Source organism: Pseudophryne corroboree, unplaced genomic scaffold (assembly GCF_028390025.1).
Source record: "Pseudophryne corroboree isolate aPseCor3 unplaced genomic scaffold, aPseCor3.hap2 scaffold_143, whole genome shotgun sequence".
NCBI lineage: Eukaryota > Metazoa > Chordata > Amphibia > Anura > Myobatrachidae > Pseudophryne > Pseudophryne corroboree.
Window position 1 is genome coordinate 998,185 of NW_026968057.1, and position 7,562 is coordinate 1,005,746.

The window sequence follows — 7,562 nt, forward strand, 5'->3', positions numbered from 1 at the left end:
TCTTCCTCGCAAATGACTGTTGGACAGTCAATTGCTTGGTGGAAGTAGTAAAAGTGGTCTTACGACTTCCCCTCTGGGAAGACCATCGACTCCCAGCAGCAACAACAGCAGCGCCAGCAGCAGTAGGCGTTACACGCAAGGATGCATCGGAGGAATCCCAGGCAGGAGAGGAATCGTCAGAATTGCCAGTGACATGGCCTGCAGGACTATTGGCATTCCTGGGGAAGGAGGAAATTGACACTGAGGGAGTTGGTGGGGTGGTTTGCGTGAGCTTGGTTACAAGAGGAAGGGATTTACTGGTCAGTGGAGTGCTTCCGCTGTCACCCAAAGTTTTTGAACTTGTCACTGACTTATTATGAATGCGCTGCAGGTGACGTATAAGGGAGGATGTTCCGAGGTGGTTAACGTCCTTACCCCTACTTATTACAGCTTGACAAAGGGAACACACGGCTTGACACCTGTTGTCCGCATTTCTGGTGAAATACCTCCACACCGAAGAGCTGATTTTTTTGGTATTTTCACCTGGCATGTCAACGGCCATATTCCTCCCACGGACAACAGGTGTCTCCCCGGGTGCCTGACTTAAACAAACCACCTCACCATCAGAATCCTCCTGGTCAATTTCCTCCCCAGCGCCAGCAACACCCATATCCTCCGCATCCTGGTGGACTTCAACACTGACATCTTCAATCTCACTATCAGGAACTGGACTGCGGGTGCTCCTTCCAGCACTTGCAGGGGGCGTGCAAATGGTGGAAGGCGCATGCTCTTCACATCCAGTGTTGGGAAGGTCAGGCATCGCAACCGACACAATTGGACTCTCCTTGTGGATTTGGGATTTCGAAGAACGCACAGTTCTTTGCTGTGCTTTTGCCAGCTTGAGTCGTTTCATTTTTCTAGCGAGAGGCTGAGTGCTTCCATCCTCATGTGAAGCTGAACCACTAGCCATGAACATAGGCCAGGGCCTCAGCCGTTCCTTGCCACTCCGTGTGGTAAATGGCATATTGGCAAGTTTACGCTTCTCCTCCGACAATTTTATTTTAGGTTTTGGAGTCCTTTTTTTTCTGATATTTGGTGTTTTGGATTTGACATGCTCTGTACTATGACATTGGGCATCGGCCTTGGCAGACGACGTTGCTGGCATTTCATCGTCTCGGCCATGACTAGTGGCAGCAGCTTCAGCACGAGGTGGAAGTGGATCTTGATCTTTCCCTAATTTTGGAACCTCAACTTTTTTGTTCTCCATATTTTATAGGCAGAGCTAAAAGGCACCTCAGGTAAACAATGGAGATGGGTGGATTGGATACTAGTATACAATTATGGACGGACTGCCACGGTTAGGTGGTATAAAAAAACCACGGTTAGGTGGTATAAATTGTAATACAATTATGGATGGACGGACTGCCTGCCGAGTGCCGACACAGAGGTAGCCACAGCCGTGAACTACCGCACTGTACACTGGTTGATAAAGAGATAGTAGTATACTCGTAACAACTAGTATGACTGACTATGACGGTATAAAGAATGAAAAAAAAACCACGGTTAGGTGGTATATATTGTAATACAATTATGGATGGACGGACTGCCTGCCGAGTTCCGACACAGAGGTAGCCACAGCCGTGAACAACCGCACTGTACACTGGTTGATAAAGAGATAGTAGTATACTCGTAACAACTAGTATGACTGACTATGACGGTATAAAGAATGAAAAAAAAACCACGGTTAGGTGGTATATATTGTAATACAATTATGGATGGACGGACTGCCTGCCGAGTTCCGACACAGAGGTAGCCACAGCCGTGAACTACCGCACTGTACACTGGTTGATAAAGAGATAGTAGTATACTCGTAACAACTAGTATGACTGACTATGACGGTATAAAGAATGAAAAAAAAACCACGGTTAGGTGGTATATATTATAATACAATTATGGATGGACGGACTGCCTGCCGACTGCCGACACAGAGGTAGCCACAGCCGTGAACTACCGCACTGTACACTGGTTGATAAAGAGATAGTAGTATACTCGTAACAACTAGTATGACTGACTATGACGGTATAAAGAATGAAAAAAAAACCACGGTTAGGTGGTATATATTGTAATACAATTATGGATGGACGGACTGCCTGCCGAGTTCCGACACAGAGGTAGCCACAGCCGTGAACTACCGCACTGTACACTGGTTGATAAAGAGATAGTAGTATACTCGTAACAACTAGTATGACTGACTATGACGGTATAAAGAATGAAAAAAAAACCACGGTTAGGTGGTATATATTGTAATACAATTATGGATGGACGGACTGCCTGCCGAGTTCCGACACAGAGGTAGCCACAGCCGTGAACTACCGCACTGTACACTGGTTGATAAAGAGATAGTAGTATACTCGTAACAACTAGTATGACTGACTATGACGGTATAAAGAATGAAAAAAAAACCACGGTTAGGTGGTATATATTATAATACAATTATGGATGGACGGACTGCCTGCCGACTGCCGACACAGAGGTAGCCACAGCCGTGAACTACCGCACTGTACACTGGTTGATAAAGAGATAGTAGTATACTCGTAACAACTAGTATGACACTATGACGGTATAAAGAATGAAAAAAAAACCACGGTTAGGTGGTATATATTATAATAATACAATTATGGATGGACGGACTGCCTGCCGAGTTCCGACACAGAGGTAGCCACAGCCGTGAACTACCGCACTGTACACTGGTTGATAAAGAGATAGTAGTATACTCGTAACAACTAGTATGACTGACTATGACGGTATAAAGAATGAAAAAAAAACCACGGTTAGGTGGTATATATTGTAATACAATTATGGATGGACGGACTGCCTGCCGAGTTCCGACACAGAGGTAGCCACAGCCGTGAACTACCGCACTGTACACTGGTTGATAAAGAGATAGTAGTATACTCGTAACAACTAGTATGACACTATGACGGTATAAAGAATGAAAAAAAAACCACGGTTAGGTGGTATATATTATAATAATACAATTATGGATGGACGGACTGCCTGCCAAGTTCCGACACAGAGGTAGCCACAGCCGTGAACTACCGCACTGTACACTGGTTGATAAAGAGATAGTAGTATACTCGTAACAACTAGTATGACTGACTATGACGGTATAAAGAATGAAAAAAAAACCACGGTTAGGTGGTATATATTGTAATACAATTATGGATGGACGGACTGCCTGCCGAGTTCCGACACAGAGGTAGCCACAGCCGTGAACTACCGCACTGTACACTGGTTGATAAAGAGATAGTAGTATACTCGTAACAACTAGTATGACTGACTATGACGGTATAAAGAATGAAAAAAAAACCATGGTTAGGTGGTATATATTATAATACAATTATGGATGGACGGACTGCCTGCCGACTGCCGACACAGAGGTAGCCACAGCCGTGAACTACCGCACTGTACACTGGTTGATAAAGAGATAGTAGTATACTCGTAACAACTAGTATGACTGACTATGACGGTATAAAGAATGAAAAAAAAACCACGGTTAGGTGGTATATATTATAATACAATTATGGATGGACGGACTGCCTGCCGACTGCCGACACAGAGGTAGCCACAGCCGTGAACTACCGCACTGTACACTGGTTGATAAAGAGATAGTAGTATACTCGTAACAACTAGTATGACACTATGACGGTATAAAGAATGAAAAAAAAACCACGGTTAGGTGGTATATATTATAATACAATTATGGATGGACGGACTGCCTGCCGAGTGCCGACACAGAGGTAGCCACAGCCGTGAACTACCGCACTGTACACTGGTTGATAAAGAGATAGTAGTATACTCGTAACAACTAGTATGACTGACTATGACGGTATAAAGAATGGAAAAAAAACCACGGTTAGGTGGTATATATTATAATACAATTATGGATGGACGGACTGCCTGCCGACTGCCGACACAGAGGTAGCCACTGCCGTGAACTACCGCACTGTACACTGGTTGATAAAGAGATAGTAGTATACTCGTAACAACTAGTATGACTGACTATGACGGTATAAAGAATGAAAAAAAAACCACGGTTAGGTGGTATATATTGTAATACAATTATGGATGGACGGACTGCCTGCCGAGTTCCGACACAGAGGTAGCCACAGCCGTGAACTACCGCACTGTACACTGGTTGATAAAGAGATAGTAGTATACTCGTAACAACTAGTATGACTGACTATGACGGTATAAAGAATGAAAAAAAAACCACGGTTAGGTGGTATATATTATAATACAATTATGGATGGACGGACTGCCTGCCGACTGCCGACACAGAGGTAGCCACAGCCGTGAACTACCGCACTGTACACTGGTTGATAAAGAGATAGTAGTATACTCGTAACAACTAGTATGACACTATGACGGTATAAAGAATGAAAAAAAAACCACGGTTAGGTGGTATATATTATAATAATACAATTATGGATGGACGGACTGCCTGCCGAGTTCCGACACAGAGGTAGCCACAGCCGTGAACTACCGCACTGTACACTGGTTGATAAAGAGATAGTAGTATACTCGTAACAACTAGTATGACTGACTATGACGGTATAAAGAATGAAAAAAAAACCACGGTTAGGTGGTATATATTGTAATACAATTATGGATGGACGGACTGCCTGCCGAGTTCCGACACAGAGGTAGCCACAGCCGTGAACTACCGCACTGTACACTGGTTGATAAAGAGATAGTAGTATACTCGTAACAACTAGTATGACTGACTATGACGGTATAAAGAATGAAAAAAAAACCACGGTTAGGTGGTATATATTATAATACAATTATGGATGGACGGACTGCCTGCCGACTGCCGACACAGAGGTAGCCACAGCCGTGAACTACCGCACTGTACACTGGTTGATAAAGAGATAGTAGTATACTCGTAACAACTAGTATGACACTATGACGGTATAAAGAATGAAAAAAAAACCACGGTTAGGTGGTATATATTATAATAATACAATTATGGATGGACGGACTGCCTGCCAAGTTCCGACACAGAGGTAGCCACAGCCGTGAACTACCGCACTGTACACTGGTTGATAAAGAGATAGTAGTATACTCGTAACAACTAGTATGACTGACTATGACGGTATAAAGAATGAAAAAAAACCCACGGTTAGGTGGTATATATTGTAATACAATTATGGATGGACGGACTGCCTGCCGAGTTCCGACACAGAGGTAGCCACAGCCGTGAACTACCGCACTGTACACTGGTTGATAAAGAGATAGTAGTATACTCGTAACAACTAGTATGACTGACTATGACGGTATAAAGAATGAAAAAAAAACCATGGTTAGGTGGTATATATTATAATACAATTATGGATGGACGGACTGCCTGCCGACTGCCGACACAGAGGTAGCCACAGCCGTGAACTACCGCACTGTACACTGGTTGATAAAGAGATAGTAGTATACTCGTAACAACTAGTATGACTGACTATGACGGTATAAAGAATGAAAAAAAAACCACGGTTAGGTGGTATATATTATAATACAATTATGGATGGACGGACTGCCTGCCGACTGCCGACACAGAGGTAGCCACAGCCGTGAACTACCGCACTGTACACTGGTTGATAAAGAGATAGTAGTATACTCGTAACAACTAGTATGACACTATGACGGTATAAAGAATGAAAAAAAAACCACGGTTAGGTGGTATATATTATAATACAATTATGGATGGACGGACTGCCTGCCGAGTGCCGACACAGAGGTAGCCACAGCCGTGAACTACCGCACTGTACACTGGTTGATAAAGAGATAGTAGTATACTCGTAACAACTAGTATGACTGACTATGACGGTATAAAGAATGGAAAAAAAACCACGGTTAGGTGGTATATATTATAATACAATTATGGATGGACGGACTGCCTGCCGACTGCCGACACAGAGGTAGCCACAGCCGTGAACTACCGCACTGTACACTGGTTGATAAAGAGATAGTAGTATACTCGTAACAACTAGTATGACTGACTATGACGGTATAAAGAATGAAAAAAAAACCACGGTTAGGTGGTATATATTATAATACAATTATGGATGGACGGACTGCCTGCCGACTGCCGACACAGAGGTAGCCACAGCCGTGAACTACCGCACTGTACACTGGTTGATAAAGAGATAGTAGTATACTCGTAACAACTAGTATGACACTATGACGGTATAAAGAATGAAAAAAAAACCACGGTTAGGTGGTATATATTATAATAATACAATTATGGATGGACGGACTGCCTGCCGACTGCCGACACAGAGGTAGCCACAGCCGTGAACTACCGCACTGTACACTGGTTGATAAAGAGATAGTAGTATACTCGTAACAACTAGTATGACTATGACGACGGTATAAAGAAAGAAAAAAAAATACCACGGTTAGGTGGTATATAATTATACAATTATGGATGGACGGACTGCCTGCCGAGTGCCGACTGCCGACACAGAGGTAGCCACAGCCGTGAACTACCGCACTGTACTGTGTCTGCTGCTAATATAGACTGGTTGATAAAGAGATAGTATACAACAATATACTACTATACTGGTGGTCAGGCACTGGTCACCACTAGTCACACTGGCAGTGGCACTCCTGCAGCAAAAGTGTGCACTGTTTAATTTTAAATTAATATAATATTATGTACTCCTGGCTCCTGCTATAACAACCTGCAGTGCTCCCCAGTCTCCCCCACAATTATTATAAGCTTTTATACATTGATGTGCAGCACACTGGGCTGAGCTGAGTGCACACAGACTGAGTCACACTGTGTGACTGCTGTGTATCGTTTTTTTCAGGCAGAGAACGGATATAGCAGAGAACGGATATATTAAATAAAAGTTAACTTAACAACAACTGCACTGGTCACTGTGGTAAACTCTGTCTGCACAATCTCTCTCTCTCTCTCTCTCTTCTAATCTATTCTAATGGAGAGGACGCCAGCCACGTCCTCTCCCTATCAATCTCAATGCACGTGTGAAAATGGCGGCGACGCGCGGCTCCTTATATAGAATCCGAGTCTCGCGAGAATCCGACAGCGTCATGATGACGTTCGGGCGCGCTCGGGTTAACCGAGCAAGGCGGGAAGATCCGAGTCGCTCGGACCCGTGAAAAAAAAAGTGAAGTTCGTGCGGGTTCGGATTCAAAGAAACCGAACCCGCTCATCTCTAATAAGAATCCTTTTGGAAATCTGCAGTCTTTTATCTGGAGATTCCCAAGCTTTTTCACATAACTCATTCAGCTCGTGTGAGGGGGGAAAGGTTACCTCAGGCTTCTTTCCCTTGTACATATGTACCCTCTTGTCAGCGACAGGGGGTTCCTCTGTGATGTGCAAAACATCTTTTATTGCCATAATCATAAATCGAATGGATTTTGCCAATTTTGGCTGTAACTTTGCATCATCGTAATCGACACTGGAGTCAGAATCCGTGTCGGTATCTGTGTCAACAATCTGGGATAGTGGGCGCTTATGAGACCCTGACAGTCCCTGCAACATAGGATCAGGCATGGGTTGA